The following is a 20064-nucleotide window of genomic DNA, read 5'->3' as shown; positions in this document are numbered from 1 at the left end:
CAACATTTCTAGATTTCAATCACAGTTGTTAGCACAGAGTATGATGCTTTCACTTACCTTACTGATACATGATGGGTATTCCTGCATTCTAATCAATACACGTTAATGTGAAAAAACAGGCCTGTAAACAGGAGCATATGCATTTCACAATAATTTCATAAATCAGACACAGTAATCAACATACCTCATTCTCTCCGCTGTTCCTCAAGCCTGTGCATCTGATCAATGCACATGGCTTGGTTCCTTGTCCAATACTCCTTTCTTGAAAACAGAAAGTATGAATGATGTATCCCTCAAATAACATGGCTCAGAACAGCTTTTGGTCAATTTATTCCTTAAGAACTTTAGATAATCAACATGTACATTTTCAGTATTACATACAGGGTTTTAAAATCTTTGAAAACATATTGGAGTTCATGAGATTTAAACCTGCAACTACAATGTACATTCAGTTTCTAACCTTCAAAGCTACCTAGCTAGCTAATCCATCCTGGCTGAAAATGCCTCTTTTGAATACAGTGAAAAGACTTCTTTTTATGACATCACCTGGATGGGGGAATGGTCTACTAATATTGATGCTGGATTACGATTTCAAAGTATGTACATTTTCTGGTCATGTACCTAAAGAGTTTGAAAACCTTAATTCATGACAGCACTGTGTCCAGAAACATTAACAGCAATGGAAATCATTCATTCTCCAACAATAGGACAGTGCCATGTAGCATATGGCTTCTGTGAGCAGAACTATACAAGTTGCTGTACATAAGGGACACAGTAAGGTATGTGTGAAGACCATGATATTCCTTGGCAAAGTGCACATTGCTAACAAAATACATACATCTTCCCTGTTCTGTATTTCAGCTGTTAGACTACCCATCCCACTCCCTCAAAACTTGAGGATGATATTGTTCTTGAATTGAATGTAATATTTATTGATAAAACAGAACTTGATAGCACTTTTACAAAGTATACAATATTAACCAAAGCATTGGTCAGACATATAACAGTCTGCAGCAAGCTTTACTGACCCTGCTGTTAAATAGCTGTTGTTAATAGACCACTACGGATTACAAATATGTTCAGATAAATTTGAAAAATAACAGAGTTATTCACAACCATGCTCAAAATATATGCTTGTAAGTGGAATATGCTTTTCTAAATAAATGGTATGAGTAGATTAAACCAGGATAACAGTTTCCTATATGTGCCCCCATGTGGATTTGAACCTACAGCATGACAAATTTTAAACATGCTGTCCCATTTCCTTACTGGCCAAGCTAATAGGCAGTAGGAATTTCATTAAAAAAACAGGTACTACAGGTGTTTATTAGAATTCCTGCAAACAATGGACGAATACAGAAACTGCAAACACTTATTGGACATATTATTGTACAGAAATAACAGCTATCAACACATATCTGAAAACATATGTGCACACAGTCAGACAGGCATTCCTTTTTGGCTTAAATAAATGTGTCTGTGTACTTTATTAGGAGGAATGAATTATAGAAGTTCTATATTGGTTTTAATCCAATGTATAATTGTGCAGTATATGAGACTGTGGTACTATAATGGAAAACTACAAAGTGTGCAGTCATCTGCGGCCTAGGCACTATAGCAGCCAGTAATGCATGAGGACAGTGGTAATGTGAAATTATGTAAACCCAGGAACAAAACACTAAAACGGCAATCCGAGAAAAGAGGCCTATTTTCTTGGTAATGTGAAATGATGTTGTAAAAAATATGTACATCTACAAAGGTCATAATTATGGATACTCTAAACATTATTACATAAATTAACAGCATGGGAATTGAACCCACAGTTATAAGGGCAGCAGCTGACAAGTCCACTTAAACTTAATTATCACCATGCGATATATATATATATATATATATATATATATATATATATATATATATATATATATAGATATATATATATAGCTGTATGTATCTCAAATCCATAGGAATGCTCAGGTATGTGTAGAATATTCCCACTTGCTGTAGGGATCCACAGGTTGTCTCCACACCTCGGCTATCCTCCTCCACAGCTCCTCTGCATCACTCTAATGCAGGTCATTATAGCGGTGGCAAACCTGCACTCCAGTGTGGTAGATCCCTGTTCTTTTTCAGTGCTCCCTCGTGATCCGGTTCCATACATCTATCATGGCAAAGTTCCTGGGTCTGGCTCTTATCTTCTGCTCCCATTCAGCATACACAGTCAACGTCTGGGTCATCTCCTCATCGGTCCAGTTGTGCACACAGACACGTCACAGCATCTTCGAAGTAGCCATCAAGAGCCACAAGCTGAAGAACTCTGAAAAGTACAAACACAGATAAATGCTCACTGAGGTACCACTCAGTTTCCAGTTAGCAATGGTCTGATCTATAAATATAGCAAAATCAATATTTGAAAGTGACATTGATGTCATGTTATTAGATCATTGTAAGATAACGGGCAAGTGCCACACATGGTACCATTAATCGATACCTGTTGGGTGTTTCCCCAGAATACCTGAGTGTTATGATGCATAATGTCAGGGTGTGCTGCTTCACAGAGATGTGCAAATAGGATTCCATAAACTTGAATTTTAATGAACCTCATTAATAATGTATAGTGCAAACAATACTTAAAGGTGGGTGCATATTAGGTGCACTTTGATTCCGTAATTTGAAGTGAGAGGTACATCGGCAAGTGGTAGCATTTCTGTTTTTGTGATTATTAACTTTCTTCAAGTGAGTCATTTCCAAAGGTACCTGATTAAATTAATTTACACTCAAAATGTTATCGTTAACAGAAGTTATTATAAGTTACTGGACTGATGTTGGTTTAAAGTTTATGCATACAGGTGTTGCTATTTTAAATAATTGATTTCAGTGCCATATGCAGTTGTATAGACAGACTTGCATTGCCAATCTTAACAGCATATAAAGGCAGATTTATGGATTATCCACAATTCTTACTGGTACTTTCTTGCACTCTATGGTGTAACTATGGATACCTACAGATTCCAACAATATCCATATGTACTATGTTATGCTAATATCATGGATATTTCTTAATTCTAGTTTCCTAACAAACTGTTAAAAATATGTGCTGTTGTTGTTATGGATATTTCTTCAATGATGCTTCTTAACAAAGGTGTTAGCACTACTGGCTCAATATACTAAGGATCCATACTGTCTGTGGCCTGGCTGCAGATCCTGAAGTTCTCCAGCACTTTCTATAAGTTTTTAAATTGTTACTTGTTGTAGTGTTTTAAGGTGAAATGCAAGCAGACTCCTGTGGCATGATGATATCCTCTATGGACCTTCATTCAGCAAATATGTGGTGTGAGGGGTTCTAATCTCACTCATGAACTCTAAAGATGTTCTACGTTATGTTGAATTTACAAATGTTATGTATGAAGACATTGTTGCTTTATATATGTCACGTTAGTATTTGTGACACAGAGTGTTATACAGACCTTTGCATTGCACAGGAATGCATACTGTTTACATTGACACATACTGTTCACAGAATCAAATGATTAAATGGACTCACACAGGAATATTATCATGTGTATTTCACTGTCTTTCAGATGACCATTCATCTTAGGGGTGACAACTTCTCCCTCCAGGAAAATGACATCATAATTGATGCTCTCCGGCAACATGGACTGAGATTCCTAGGCCATTCTGATGACGCGGTTTGGTGACATGAAATCTGGACTTAACTCACCAACATGATAAATGCAGTTGGAGACCACAACCAATCCTGTGATGCCTGTAGATGATACTGCTTAGACATGGTCCTTCATACAGCCAACAAAATGAGACTTTGTGAGAGACTGAGGAATGGCAATGGCGATGGACCATGACTGACCCCCCTGCTCATAACATCACAATATTTCTGGCCTCACTGCATACAGCAAGAGTGGAACAATGCATCCCCAGAGTGGTATTGAAGCTTGAGTTCCAGGCTGAACATTAATATGTTTCTTTCTATTACATGGCTGGGTATACAGCCGATCACTGCATATTGCTGTAACATGCATATTCGTGTATTGTTTTTGCTTCACAGCAGCAGAGTTGAGCCATGCACACACATCCACACAGATGAGGATGATGAATGTAAGTCTAATGACAAGTATTCATACAAGTGAACTACAGACAAAGCAGTCCAAACAACTTGTGCAATGCTGTTTCCATTAATATTCACAGGTCCATCTACTTCAGGACTAAACCAGAGATCAGCAGGTGAGTGTCTCCATACTGTTACTGTAACCACTACCTTGTTATTGCCTCAGCCTCATTTCATGTCACTATTGTTTACTTTAATATTGTTATTTCCCTAATATTGTACAGGTACGTCCAGTGGGGGCCCAAGCTGTGCCGGTTCAAGTGAAGACAGACCAGGTATGTTACAACAAACTTGTCATAGTGTTCATCAATGTATAGCACAAGTTTGATACATGACATTTTTGTCAATATTTGTCAACACAGGCCCATCTGGTGTACAGTTGCAATATCCATCATGTGAGTATTTGCATCCCATGGTATTGTATATGTGTTTCTGTCAGTATTGTTTTTGCTAAATACTTGATTGTGTTGTCTTTCTCTTTACTTTTCAAATGCAGGATCCACAGTACAACCCACAACCCCTCCATAGCAGGAGTCTGTCAGTGGTTTTCTATTAACTATGCTTCATACCTACCATTGCTGTTAATCCTGTTGTTGCCCTCCATTAATATTGTGTCCTTCTTCCCATTCCTAGGCCAGTCTGCATCAATGCAATCAAGTACACACACAAGTGGCATGTGTATGTCAAACCTTCTGTATGTTTTAACTGTGTTCACCTAGTTAATGATGGCAATGATGTGATCATTAATGCTGCTTTTCCCCCTCCAATAGTTGAAGTTCATCCATCTTCAGTAGCACCATCATCCCATGGGGGGTTGTCAGGTGTGTGTTTTTTATTACTCCTCACATATTTCATGCATGTTGGCCTGGATTTCCTGAAGCATGCATACAGCTGACCTCAAGTAAAGTCATTATTATTTATAACACTGCCGTGAGATATATATATGTCATATGTTTTTGATGATACGCATCATGTGATGTAAGCACATTATTCTGATATGTGTCTTTGTATCTTGTAGCACATCAGCTATCTGTATCATCCATCAGCTCATCCAGTGATCATGCTGTGGTTTCAGATGTGTCTCAGCATGGTATTATGGGCCCTGGAACACAGGACCTTGACATGTTTGGAGAGTCTGTCCATGATGTTGACACTGATGTTGCTGCAGCTGTAGCCTCAGATGTATGTGTCAACTTGTCTAGCCATTCAGAGGCTGATGGCACAGTGGATGTTGAACAGGGTGAGGTCATTGACAAAAAGACCCCAGCTGAGATGATAGTTCCCCATAACAAGCTGACACAGGACATCGGGGTAGATGTCCACTTCCACCTACAGGCAAAAGAATGGTCACAGAAATGGCATTAGTCAGATGTCCGTCCACTTGCACGTGGTACAAATCATGTGGCATGCCAGCTACATGTCATGCATGAAGGATAAGAGTAAAGACACAGTGAAATAATGGCTACATTGGCCATGCAGAATGAGAGTCTGTTAGCTATGGCATGGTTAGTAGTAATCTTGGCCTCTAGGGTACTGCAGTAGTGTCATACTACCAGAAAATTTCTGCATTCCCTTACAGTGCTGAGCAGATTGCAACATGATTGAGGCAGGCTACCTGTCCTTAGAACCATCATTGGCCTCATGTACCAATGTCTGTGGTACAACCTGCACAGAGTTCACCTGCTGGCCCATCTGCTGTGGTCCCACCAGTCACAAGTCCTTCAACTTGCAGTCATGCTCCTTCACCTCAACATGGTATTGTCATCCCATCAATCTCTTCTGTGGAGCAACCAGGGCAACATGTTTCTGTACATGTTCGGGGCTTAGTAGACTGTGTTCTGAGATGTCAGCAATGTCACTCTAGACTGGGTTATAGTGTGTCCTACAGTGTGATAAATATAGCTGGCTCATATTATTGAATTACCAATTTAATGTGATATATATTCCTGCAGCTATTAAATATTCTGCATTATGTCCTGTGTGGTTTCTCTTTTTTTATGTTATTATATTGTAGAGAGAAGAATGTGTAGCACTGATGTGCATCCCTTACTGTTTTCCATACAGTGATACAACAATATGAGTGTGTATGCATACCTGTGTCAGTTGTACCTTGAGCTGATGATCCCTGTTGTAACACATTTGCATATGCTCATGCTGTAATATGTTATGATTATGGTGTTAAGTCTGATGTTCAGTGTGTACATCTATTGGGTAATTGCCATTAGATGAACTCTGTGTTGCTGTGATGGGGAAACACCTGAACATCAGTGTTCAATCTGTGTACTCATTTATGTTTTGCTTATCATGACTCCAAGATGTGGGTCAGATGTTGCCGTGTTGCCTGGCCCTACATGTGTGGTCACACCCTACATTGCCTTTGCCTGTATCTTCTGCCCCCTATGTCCTCCTGCTCCTCCTCTGATACCTGCGGGATGTACTCATCTAGAGTTCTCAAAGTAGTTCACCCACACCTGCAGCTGGAAGACTGCCATGTGCTCTAGTTATCATGTTATACAGCATGGCACACTGTGTTATCAACTGAGTTGCTTTGTGTGTATTGCAGTGCACTCCGGATATGTCCAGACATCTGAATCTAGCTTTCAGTACTCCAAACACACACTCATTTTTGTTTCTGGTTGTTGCGTGTTCTCTATTGTAGGTCTCCCATGCAGAGTTGGATGGTTCGTGGTACTGTGTCATTAGCCATGGCTTAAGTGGATAACCACAGTCAACTATTGTGGGAATGAAAACACATTTGGTCAGAATGGATATTGCTGTGAGGGGTATCCTTTGCTTATGTCCTAGCTGTACTCCTGTACGTATCTAGCAGTAGCCCTCAGGTATTTCACCTTGCTGGAATGTTGCCCTCAGTCCACTTCTCTCATTATGGCAGCATCATGGACACTTCCAGGGTGTGCTGCCATGATGTTTGTTATGCTGACCTCTGCTGCACACACAACTTGGCAGTTGATGGATAGTTGTGTATAGGTCTGCTTCAGGGTGTACTGGTGTCTTGATAGTTATGTCTGTGCAATCTATTGGACTGAGTGTAAGGGAGAAGTTTGTGATGCTGTAAAACTGGTACATTACAGTTCTCTACTCCATGGGGGTAGATGGAAAGTGTATGTAGTCATCTACCTTACTAAATATTACTTCTAGGAATTTTGCTAGGATACAGCTGGCAGCTGTATGTGATACTCCCACAGTATCTTGTGTCTTTGGGATGTCCCAGATGGAAGTACACCCAGGTTGAGACACACTTGGGTTTCAAGGGGGATTGGGTTTTCTCACAGGGTCTGCACAGACATGTGTGGGCACACATGCTACAGGCAATTTGCACCAGTTGTCTATCTGGCCTGTATCTGTCAATTGTTTGCTGGTCTGACAACTGGTTTAGTTTCAATCTTATTCTGACTCTAGCTGGCTGCCTTCTAGGGTACACAGCCACAGCCTCATTTATGGCTTGTATCACTGCAGACTGTTGCAGTTCATTAACAGCCCATTGCATTTTTGTATATTTTTTCATCTTTTGCTATGGATTTCACCAAAATTCCTTGGAGTCTGTAAAGCATAGACTAAAGATTTCAGAAAAAGAATCAGTATTGCAGTTTGTTGCATTTAAGTTGTGCTGTGTGTGCACAATGTGTTTTGGAATCAAATTGGCATGTGCAGAATCCTTAATTATCCTAAGTTGAAAGTCTAAGTACTGACTGCCTTCACTGTGTCCTCTGAAATCTTGCCCACATCAAGTGGGCTGAAGTCTTCCTTTGGCATGTTGCTCTGTCCGCAAACAGCTTCTGTAAAATTTACAGAATCCGGCATACCTCTCGACCTCTTAACGCCAGAAATCTGGACAAAGCCTAAAATAATGGGGGGACAAAGGCCCAAAAACAGGGACAAATTTTAAAAGTTGCTTGTATAAACTTAGAAAATTGCTAGAATAATGGAATTTGTATTAGCATGCATTTTCTGCAGGATTTGAAGTCTGGAAACTGAAATGTATGTCATTATTTAGTGACTTCAATCCTGAGTGATTTGCCAAAATATCACAAATTTTAAGAAGAACAGACCAAAAACATGTGTCAAAAATCTGTACATTCTTCATAAATCTGGACAATTGAGAGGTATGGGTCACAGTTCAGACCTTTGTGAGACACTACTCACAAGCTGCACCAACTCTCATTACCCCTAGAACCAAACTCCACACACTGCACATGCTTTCTCCTCTTAGGCACCTACTCTTTGGCAAGCCCTCCCCATTAACATTAAGGAAACCAGCACTTATTCCAAATACAACTCCAAAAGCACTTCTTCATCCAAGCCAAATGCTCCTGCTTCTACACAGGACATATCACTAACTTATCTCCTTTCTGAGTATCTTTTCCTCTCTCAAGATTTACTGAAGATTGACCAGCGTGTATATTACTCTGCTTGACTGCACATTACAGTGTGTTTGTTCACTAGTATATGTATATATATATATATATATATATATATATATATATATATATATATATATATATAAACACTTTGGAATCTCGAAATACTGAAATGTCGAATTTCAGTATTTCAAGACCAAATTGTCGAATCTGCAGATGCGTGAAACTGCAGAATATCGAACCTGGAAATGTCAAGCCCGAGGTACTGACATCTAGTTAGGTAAGTGTGGTGTTGTTAAGGGTTTTGGGGAGAGTTTGTGAGTGTGTCGGGGAGTGTTAATTGTGGGTTAGGGTACGTATGAGAGTGTGAGTGTATCAGTGTTGAGAGTGGTGGTGTTTGTATATGTGTGATGTGTGTTTGTGCGTGGGGGTTTGGAATGTATGTTGGTGGGTTTTGTGTTTGTTGGTGTTTAGTGCGACCTCGGAGTTAGGGGTGTGTGGGGGGGGGGGTGCAGGGGGCTTGCCCCCTGCTTATAGTAAGGGTGTGTGCGTGTTTATGTTGTGCGGAGGCAGGTGTACTTGTGTTTGTATGTGTGCTGTAACGGTCGCGGTTTTGGGTTTCTTATTTTTTGTTTTTTCAGCTTTATAATCTCGAAATACTGAAATTCGATATTCCAGTATTTCGAGATTATAAAGTGAATCTATACACACACACACACACACACACACACACACACACACACACACACACACACACACACACACAGCTTTTTCTGTGTAATTAGTCTGAACTATTCTGTTATTACTTACATTTCTGTATTTTTGTTTGTGAAATGTTTTGTATTTCACCATGGCTAAGCCTGGAAGAGGCCAATATTGATCAGTGCATTACTCTGGTAAAGAAAAATAAACAAACAAACAAACAAATAAATAAATAAATAAATTTGTTGTTATTTTAAAAAAAAATAAGTAAGTGGTGCTGCATACCAATGTGTACATTACCCCCACCGGCATAGCCCCTTTTACTCTGTTGGGAATCCCATAGCAACTTTAGCATTACTGAGAACTCCACCAACATGTCAGCTGTAGGCATTACGTAGGGAATGCGTCTATGCTTCCAGTATTATAGAAACCATACAGATGGAGCACTCTGCAGTGTCAATGTTGGGGGTCGGAATCCTGACTGACACAGGTGTACATTCCCAGAAGTGTGCACAATAATCATAATCCTCATACACTAGAGATGTCTTTAAAAGCAAAATAAAATACTAATGTCTTTTTCAGAACATCACAAAGTACAGATCATGTTGCTTGTTTCCTTACTGCCACAGAATTACAGGCACAAATAGTGAGTATCCCATAATGCCTGCAGTACTGTAGCTGACATACAGATGGCACTGTACTTTCCAGCAGATATAATATGTACATGTTGTGATGTCAGACAGCTTTGGGCTAAGCTATGGTCTGGATGTCAGTTCTGATGTGTTGAGTCATGCTCAGAATAGCTTATGCAATTCATTAATATAGAATTTTTGTGAATCACATTATCTATTACTGGTGTAGTATGACAGCATTCCTGGAAAAGTAAAACCCAATATAGTCTGAAACACTATAGCATTCCAGGGGGGAGCAAATCACAGAAAAGGTACAGGGTGGCATTAACATCACAAAAAGGCCCACTTCCATGTTAACTCCCACACACATCTCAACTGTCCAGAAATTGTAGAGTGTCTATAATTGTGACTCTAATGTTTACTACATTCCTACTAAACTTAGACATTTTGATGCATTTTAATACATTTTAAGTTCATAGTATTAGTATTCATGTGTCTCAATTTCTGTGGCCTTATTTCTCAACTATTGTTTGCTTTGTCCCTCATTCTGGAGGTACAAGATTGACAGATATGCATATACCATCATGTAATTTGGCCCTAAATGTCATGATCTACAAATCAATACTTAAATCCTACTACTGCAGTGTTCTGTTTAGCACAAATTGTCTTGCATAGCATAAAACAACAAAGCAAATAATTCAAAAAATTGCAATAAGGTAATTACAATTCAAAGGAAAATGGCTACACAGTAGTCAGTAAATTTCCAAGGCAGAAATAAACCAATTAGTAAATTTTTCTGAAAAATAATATTGTAAAAAATAAATAACAGGTATCATTATAGCTGCTTAATTATGCTCAAAACTGCTGCTAACACAAAACGCCAGACATAAAGAGCTCAGCAGCAAGTCACTGCTGCATTTTGCTTCCAGTTACTAATTCCATACTAGTCAATTCCAAGAGTGGATGGTCAGGAAAAACAAAGTTGTTGTGAATACTTTGTAGGAATGGCATTCCATTGCAGCAACAGAATTTGAACTATGCCAGATGGCATTCCTTATTACAAACTCTTTTTTCTCCCCATGAGGTTTAGTAACATAGTAACAGGTAACAAATCTTTCTTTAGCTGAAAATGTATCAGCTTGGAAAGCAAGTACGCCTCTGTCATCCTGCTTTACCACCCCACTCTTGAATTACAACCCTGGGAATAACATTAGGTTAGGGGATGAAACACTCTATACAGTACCTAGAAGGCAGAGGTATTATGAATGTTAGGGAGTCTTCCTATGCCAGGAGAAGGCAATGAGATACCAAAGCATTCTACAGCAATGAGTCTCATTATCTGTTCCTGGTATAATCCAAGCTCAGCTGAGGCCTCAGTGGACTTCCACCTGAAGCCATCTGATGCTACAACTCCACCTGTAGGACAGCATTGATACTGCAGGAATTGGACCTGGAGTATCAATGCTTTCACGCAAGTGGGTCTGGATGTCCCACAAAGGCAGTGTTGTAGAGACATGTCACCCATATGATGGAAATGACAATACATACATGATGATATGTACCATAACTGTCATGCACACATTCTCAGTACTTATACTCTGAGACACGCAGGTCACTCGACTCTGCTGGGCTGTGACTTCACAAGGGCACTTGAGGATACCTAACTGGAGATGACCTCAGAAGCAAACCCCACTTCATCTGGTAAGTAAACATTTCTCTTTCTGCATTTAAATTAGAGTGTGCTAGTGTTGATTTAAATACTCTTCTGTGTTCTTGGATTTTTGCATTTAGAACTGTTTAGCAAGTTATCTACTGGTGAGAAGAGAGGATTCTGCCATTGTTCTTGGTGAAATCTGTTACTGGTTGTAAGGGTAGTGTGTTGTATGACTGGTGTGTGTGATCTGATTTTTTTCTGTAAATTCAGGGTGTCTGCAAACATCATCACTCTACTTTGCTGGGTTGCAGCTACACGAAGACATGTGAGCATACCTAATCAGACTTGAACTCAGAACCAAACACCACTACATTTTGAAAAGGCTGCATATTCTGCATTAAGGCTGTGCACTGTGAAAAATATTTACAATAGTTCCAAATGTTTGCACTTTCAGGTTAAGTAAAAAAAAATAAACCATGAAGAGGTGTTACCTCTGAAACACAATTTTAGGTGCCATACTAAAACGGTAACAGTATCCAAGTGGGCATATCCACACACTCCTGCAGTCTCCTGTGGAGGACTGAGCACGGTTGTTGACAGCTGAGGACACGAGTACAGTCTTATCACCTAACAACACTTGCAGAGCGCCATATCACCCAGGACTGAGTTCCTGCTTGCTGCAGGCATATTATTTATTTTCTCTTTCACTAGTTTTGCCAGCTCTGGGCATTCGCAGCCTAAGTCTAATCCTTGCTATGATCTGCAAATTCATATTAAAACTGTGGTTGTGGCACTCCAGCCATTTTACAGTCACTGTCTTCAAAAAAAACATTAGTTATTTCATTTGCCTTTACTGTCTTTTGCATTTATCATGTGCTGTCTGTTGCAAACATTCCCAGCCTGATTCCGGGGTTGTACCAATAGACATCAATTGTCTCACCATTGTACTAAACTGGTGTGCCCAAGCCTAATCATTTGTACTAAGCCTGAGCCGAATCATACCAAATACAGAAAATGACAGTGTTGCTGAAGGAAGTGTGTCTATATTCCTAAGAAGGCATCTTATCTCCAAATTCATAAGTCAGGACAATGACCATGAGCTCCTCCATACCCTTTTCATGGTGAATAGAGCTCTGCACCCTATCATATCCAACTATCTTACTCCCTGCATGTCACCTGTAGCCTATAAGGCATATCTAAATAAACTGATATCCCTCTTATCAAGCCTAACATTATTCCCTTGGAAGACTTCAAATATCCCGCCTCTAACTGAGAAACTTACACCATCTCAAATAAATAAGCACAAAGATTCCTGGTTTTCATTAATACCAACTTGCTGTATTTTCTGTATTTGGTATGATTTGGCTCAGGTGACATAACAATAGCTTAGTACAAATGATTAGGCTCGGGCACACTCAGAAGCAAATCAAATCCCTATAAACGTCTACCCCTCTTTCCCACTCTTAAACACCTCTTCCTCATCCTATTCTTTTTGTAGTTATACTGTATATAACCTAACAAGAATTATGACACATTATTTTATTATTACATTTTACCTGAGTGTTTTCTTTTCTTTCTTTCTTTCTATATGATTTATTGTAAATGTTGTCTTGCTATAGTTGGTTTAGTTGCCACTGAAGACTTCTTAACTGCCTGTATGTAAAATTTATAAACTCACTATGGGAGCTTTTCTCCCCCGGTCTCCACTGAAAATGAGCCAATCGCTCAGTTGGACTAACCCGGTCAACAAATGTAAAATAAGTAAATAAATTAATAAATAAATAAATGGTGCAAGTGCCAACTAGGGGATCAAAATATAAGACCTGGTTCTCACTAATATAGCCAACCCATGATCAACACCTACAAGTTACCTCATCACTGGTCAAATTTGACCACTGTTCAGTACACTCACCATGAGGATAAAACCTGACTTACCACAAAGCCCTTCTCTCTTTTTAAAATACTCTACAGCAAACGTAATCTAGCTAACTGATATTGTGATGAAAATTAAGCACCCTCCTTATCTTGATGATCCCATCTCACATGCTGGCACATTTGCAGATAATTTCTATGCCCACCTTAAAGCATGCAGAGGCATCTGTCCCCAGAAGACATAAATATATTGCCAAATTCAGGAAAAACCCCAATGATGGAACCCTAGTATTAACAAAATATGCAATAAGAGAACAAAAAGTGCAACCCATAAAAGCAAACTTAATACTCAATCTCAAAAAGATCAACAAAGAACTCAGAAGCAAATCAAATCCTCCAAAAGTAAGTATGAATTAAGAATTGCAACTCCTGCTAAGGAAAACCACAAAGCCTTCATTAGCTTTTTTAGAAACCTTAGAAGTAATGCCCAACAATGCTCAAAGCTAATATATAACAAGTAATACAAAAACAAGAGTGCAAACCAGTAATACAAAAACAAGAGTGCAGCCAGTAATACAAAAACAAGAGTGCAAAACTTGTTTTTTTTACTAATATATAACAACTTACTTGTCCCCTAAGGACATAGCCAACATAGTAACAGACAAATTCAACTCTAACTTTACTCACTTTCCCCAACTTATAAGCACGCCCACAAAACCCCCTTCTGATCCCCTTCGGACAAGTTCTGAGCTCTCTCTCAAAGGCCTAAAGTACTAGATCCATGGATACTGATAATGTGCCACACTGCTTTCTTGTTAGACACGCTACTAATCTATTCAACCTCAGCCTGTTCATTGTATTCATACCAGAAAAATGGAGAACTATGGTAGTCATCCCGCTTCACAAGGCAGGAGGAAATCCACTACTGATCCAGAAAACTATAGACCTATAAACCTCACCACCCTTTATTATGAAATTTTAGCAATGATATAGGCAGCCTACAAGTTCTGGACCCAAGCCAGTCTGGGTTTGGTAGAGGCAGATCCTGCCTCCTGAACCTGGTGAGCTTCTTTGAGCAAGTCATTGATGCATTAGACTCAGGAAGATTGGTATACATTGCCTACCTGGACCTGGCCAAGGCCTTTGATTTAATCCCATATTATGGCATTATTGATAAGATAATCAAATTAAATGCAACCCCCTGTGCTACCCACTGGAGAGCAAGAACCTAATCTATTAGTGTGGGAGGCACACTTTCTTCAAAAACACCAGCTGTGTCCCTCAGGGATCAAGATTGACATCAAGGGAATGTAGCTGACCAAGTCTGCAGATGACTGCAAACTTGGAGCTATCATTAACGCTCCATCTAACTTTAAGATTCTTCAAAAGGGACTAACACACACCAGTAAGTGGTGTCTGGACCACAGCCTAAAACTAAATGCCAAGAAAATCATCATCATGTCCCTGGGCAAAACTGGGCACCCATGTGCTTATCATATAGGTGATATCCCTTTGAAAGTTAACTCAGTTATTAGGGATCTGAGCACTTTCATTGATAATGAGCTATCATTTGATCATCATGTATCCAACGCTGGTAGAAAATCCTTTTACCTAGGCAGGAAGTTATCACCCCTTTCTACTCCTCTCTCATCACACCCATAATGGAGTACAATGTCCCCTATGTTACACACTTGTCTAAGCATATGATCCAGCATGAAAGACCACTATCCAGACTGCCTTAAAGTGCTCTCGCTTTTTTTTTTTTTTGCTTCCTACAGTCTCTTGAAAAGTGACCTCTGTCTAGTCTACACAGACCCTTTGTGACCTCCTGCACATCTGTAAAACTAATAATACCCTAAACATAAATATGACCTGCTGGGAAGATTGATATATATCCCACATAATCCCTCTTTTATGGAGTAGGCTTGCTTTGGATAGAAATCAAAGAAGCTTCCTGACCCTCTTTAACTGTAACCTGGACAAATATAATGCCAGTCTTAAATACACCCTGTATTTGGCCCCTCAATTCCTCATTGAAAGGGGTCAAAACTAGGTATAAATTAGTCATGTTAATGGGTACCTCCAATGCGGGATATCATGGTTAGGCTACTAATGGTCCTCTGGATCAATAGCCTAATATTATTCTATGAACTGTGTGTGTGTGTGTGTGTGTGTGTGTGTGTGTGTGTGTGTTGGGGGGTATTATGCAGTAATTTAAATTGTGAACCTGTGCAACTATTATCTGTGTGGGTTGCCTCCACTAATAAGAAACTGGGGATAACTTACACACCACATTTATTACCTTCCTGGGTCCCATCCTGTAGCAACATTGCTCCACCTGCATGTGGAACTTGCTGCAGATGGAAGTGTGGCTTCTCATTATGTACTGCCTGCTGTACCAGGTTTCTCCTAAAGGTGGAATGCTAGCAGCACCACAACTGCTCATTGAATTTAAAGAGTTATGTCATTCATTTGGGGTTTTACACTGGTGGGTATTACCAATGTACAACTCTGAACTGTTGCAGTAGTGCAAACCCAGTTGCCCTTTTGGAGTCTGGAGTAGTGCTCTGCCAGTCCACATTATGATACGACAACTGAATCCAAGGAAAGATGTCTTCTTCATTAGCATTAAAGGTGATTCAGCTAAAGACTGAAATATTGGCATGACTTTGGTCTCCTCTGCAGTTCTGATCCTAGTCTAGCAAACGCTGCATTTCTGAGAATTTTTATCACAGTAGGTGGTACTAAAGGGATTCTTGGCTCACTTTTGATCTGCTGGGTGCAATAATCAGTTCTGAGAAGGATAGTTTTCGGGTTTCACAAAAAACTGTTCTGCACTCTTTCTGCAAGATGTAGCTGCTCATATCATTTAAGATATTAAACATATGGTACAAGAAACTACAAACCTGCAGAACAGCACCGCATTGCTAATACAACAGGAAAAATGTAATAAAGACCCTTGCTTCTTACTTTCTGGTAATAAAGACACAAGCTCTGCATCCCATGTTAACAAGCTTAAAGTATATTGTAGACAGAGGCATGTTTGAAGCAATTCACCTAAGACCCTGACTATGTTTTGTGAACCCTAGGAATGCTCTGTTGCCTCCTGGGGGTTCAGTTTTTCATATCCTTTTCATACCCTTACATACAATCACATGGCAGCCATTGCATAATTCATCAGTTTACTTTACTGCAGCAGTAGCAGCAGCAGTGAAATAAATCCTACTCTTTCTTCTCTTCTCTCTCTCAGCCTTTGGAAAGTAATTTTATGTGAGTACACACATTATAACAATACATGTTCAAGGAAGAAGTTACTAAAATGCAGACTTCCACTCATAAGTTATGTATCTGTCTATTTTTTTCCAAGGAGTCAACCTCATTTTATAGACCACTGTCAGTGGCTTGTACAAACTACAGTAACTTAGGCCTATTGAACTAAATGAGAATCTTCTGAGCTTAAGTGACTCATTGCAAGGAAGAGCCAAGTTCATGTAGTATTCCAAATGTTTGCAAAACTAATATCCAAATAAACATACATTCAGAAACAGATATCTCTGATAAAATAGAGGAGTAAATCCCTAACTACGAGGCAAGTGACCTGGGTACATTTAGTGTCTTGGGCATTTATTGGAGCTGGACTGGGAAATATGGGTGTGCCATTCCCGGAGGAAAGGTGGACTAGAGCTGTTAAATGCTCTGACCTTCTAGAGAAGCATGTGTTTGCCTCAATAAGCTGTGAACATGACAAACTTCAACTGTAGGTGCACTGAAGCATACACACTCACATGGAGACAGTGACATGATCCTCACAGTGACACAAGATCACATGCCCCCTATGCAGGGTTGGGGTTTAAAGTCACAAGAATACAGTCCTTATTGTCAGGGTACCAGTAAGGACACACAGACCACCTCCATGGCTGCCCAGATTATGACCCTTGTGGATGGCTCTTGTTTCCATGCTGGGCATGTCCAGTATGAGAGAATGAACGGGCTCTAGTCCAACTGAAAAGGCCTGGCGGTCAAAACACATGGAGGGGAAAAAACATATAGGAAGAAAATGTTCACCTAAGACAATGGGGAGCCTGTAGCTATGTACATCAGAGGAAACAGCTGGGTGCCTATTGCTGCTTCACCAACCTCTCCAATAGATGTTTCATTATAGAGAGTTTGTTCACACATCTTTGTTATCTTACTTCGGGAAAACTGCCTCTGAAGCAGTAACAGAGACAGGATTGTTTGCAGTTAGGATTCCCTGTAGTAATGCTGCAGTACAGCCAGCTAGGCTGAATGTCTCATTTTAAAGTATAGTAGACTCAAGTTCATTAGACCGGGTAGCTACCTTTAGGATATCCTGAGAAAACTTGTGGACATTAGACCAGGTAGCTATCATTACTAGCAGTGAATCTTGAATAATCATGTTAGAAATCAATGGGGTGGTACTTTATTGATTAATTTATTCCTCTCCTGTTTGGTATCTACTTCTCTGAAGTACAGGCTAACACAGAAGGTCTTTGGCTAACTAAGTTCGCAGATGACTGCAAACTAGGAGCCATAATCGAAACTCCTAATGATTTGGACATCCTACAAAAGGGCCTCACTGAGACAGATGCCTGGTGTCAAAGCCATGGTCTCAAGCTCAATGCCAAAAAGTGCACTGTCATCCCCTTTGGTAAAAACTCTGTACCCATGAACTACCACATAGGCGGTAGTCTACTTAACACCGAAAGTGTAATAAGAGACCTTGGGACACAGGTGGACAGCAGTCCCTCCTTTGATAATCACATCGCCACAGTGGTCAGGAAATCCTTCTACGTGGCACACATCACAAAAGGTTTCTCATCCAGAAAAAAAGATGTCATCGTTCCTCTCTACTCATCACTCATTAGACCCATTATAGAGTACAGCACCCCTTTTGGTATGTACCTCACAAGACATCTACAACAACTGGAAAGGCCGCAGAAATACCTCACAAAGAGGATTATTGGCCTCAAACAGATACCCTATGCAGACCTTCTCAAAAAACTCCAGCTTTACTCTGTCGCATATCGCCTACTCAGAGGCAATCTCTGCCTAACATACAAAGCTATGTCAAACCCAGAGCTGTTGGACATGCTCCACTTAAAGAAATCCCAATCCTTCCGAGCTACATGCTCTAGGCACCTAAACCTTGTCACCACAATAAACAGAACATGCTGGAGGGATAGATTCCTGTCCAGTGACTTCCCATACTCTGGAACAGACTACCTATCTATGTCAAACAGAGCTCCTCATTAGCATTCTTCAAGAAAAATCTTGATGATTGGATGGGTAATAGGGAATTCACTCCGGGGATCACTTCTGTGGCTCTGCTTGACAGGGAGGGGCACAGGAAAATAATTTTCTTGGGTGACGAAAGCCAGGGTACCTTTTTGGCTAGGCTTGTATAGGCCGTAGGGCCACTAGCCTAGTACCTACCTATGAACCTATAACCTAACATGCCTCAATACTTACTTTTAGATATAGAGGAATTCCGATACAATTCAATATATGTGCTAATAACTTTGCAGAGGTAAATTTAACAAAACATTCCGAGTAATCTGAGAGAAATTACTCATTTGGGTCAGCTTGTGTACTGCAACTGACCAAATTTAACAAAAGCACACAACTTCATTGCAGTTTTTTAACATATTCAGTTTAAGCACTATCCCACAGGTACAATTTAAACATGCTGTAAAACAAAACGTTATAGATATAAATAACAAAAAGTTAATGTTCTACCTCCCTGCCCTGAAATGACCGTAAGCCGCAAGTAAGCTCCTGTATATCTATATCCGTACTACAGTCTGGGACTGGACCGCTCCATTATACTGTTTTTATTTTTTACAATTGATATTAAATAGAATCAACGCATTTAAAATGCTGTTCGGCATCTCAGTTTGCGTATCAAACTTTATTGCTTAGTAAGTTTAATACAGTCTTATCACAATTTATTCCCTATTATGTGATATTGCTTAACGAATTTTAGCAAGTCCTAATCGTTGCTTAGAACATTCTCTTCCCTTTAATACGTCATCACATGTTACTACCGCATCAATTACCTTCACATGGGGAAACTGAGGCCTCAAAGTGATATTTGCATAAGGGTTCCCAACATGCACTTGGCAATGCTAACGTAATTGGTTATATTTTAAGTAATTGCCGCCTAAAAGTTTTGCTATATTCGGTTAAAATACCTAGCACAGTATTCTGTTTTCTTCATTAGTATTTAAAAAGTACAGAAAAATTTAAACTGCACAATTTTAAAAAATATCTCTCTGAAAGAGAAGGCTTGCCCGCAGGTTCTTCGTTAGCTTTGCGCAGTGGCAGTATCATAGCCAATGAGGTTTATCCGAGGCGTGATTATTGCTAATTGAAAACTAATCCCAATACCCCGTTATGTTGGCTTTGGTCAGCATGACAATTTTTGTGGGTCTCTACGGAGACCTGTTCTTTCTTGTTAATAAAAGATAATGATTCATTGGATTGTTATTTGTTAAAGACTCGTATAGGCATAAAATTGTAATTTGGAAGGTAAAGACCATTTTATCTCCGTAGATTTATAGATCTGTAGTAAGTATGGAATGAATTTAGTATTCTTTTGCAATGTGCTTATACTGGGTTAGTCCTGCTGAGTAAGAAAAACGATATTCAAAAGAGTTGCAAGGAGAACAGCTCCAGGAAAAT

At 39.6% G+C, this 20064-nt stretch overlaps 1 long non-coding RNA gene and 1 other non-coding gene across 2 annotated transcripts; one reads left to right on the top strand and one right to left on the bottom strand.

Moving 5' to 3' along the window:
• Positions 1-313: 313 nt before the first annotated feature.
• On the bottom strand, positions 314-19306 carry LOC122817341. The gene is made up of 2 exons (XR_006367210.1): positions 19120-19306; positions 314-2317 (listed from the first exon to the last, which is right to left on the bottom strand). It is a non-coding gene; the product is annotated as an uncharacterized LOC122817341 (long non-coding RNA).
• Positions 19307-19689: 383 nt separating this feature from the next.
• LOC122817431 lies at positions 19690-19823 on the top strand. Its single transcript, XR_006367249.1, has one exon. It is a non-coding gene; the product is annotated as a U4 spliceosomal RNA (small nuclear RNA).
• The last annotated feature ends 241 nt before the right edge of the window (positions 19824-20064 follow it).

The sequence above is a fragment of the Protopterus annectens genome, chromosome 12.part0 (genome assembly GCF_019279795.1).
Source record: "Protopterus annectens isolate FY-2018-M chromosome 12.part0, PAN1.0, whole genome shotgun sequence".
Lineage (NCBI taxonomy): Eukaryota > Metazoa > Chordata > Ceratodontiformes > Protopteridae > Protopterus > Protopterus annectens.
This window is presented reverse-complemented; position numbering and strand designations above follow the sequence as displayed.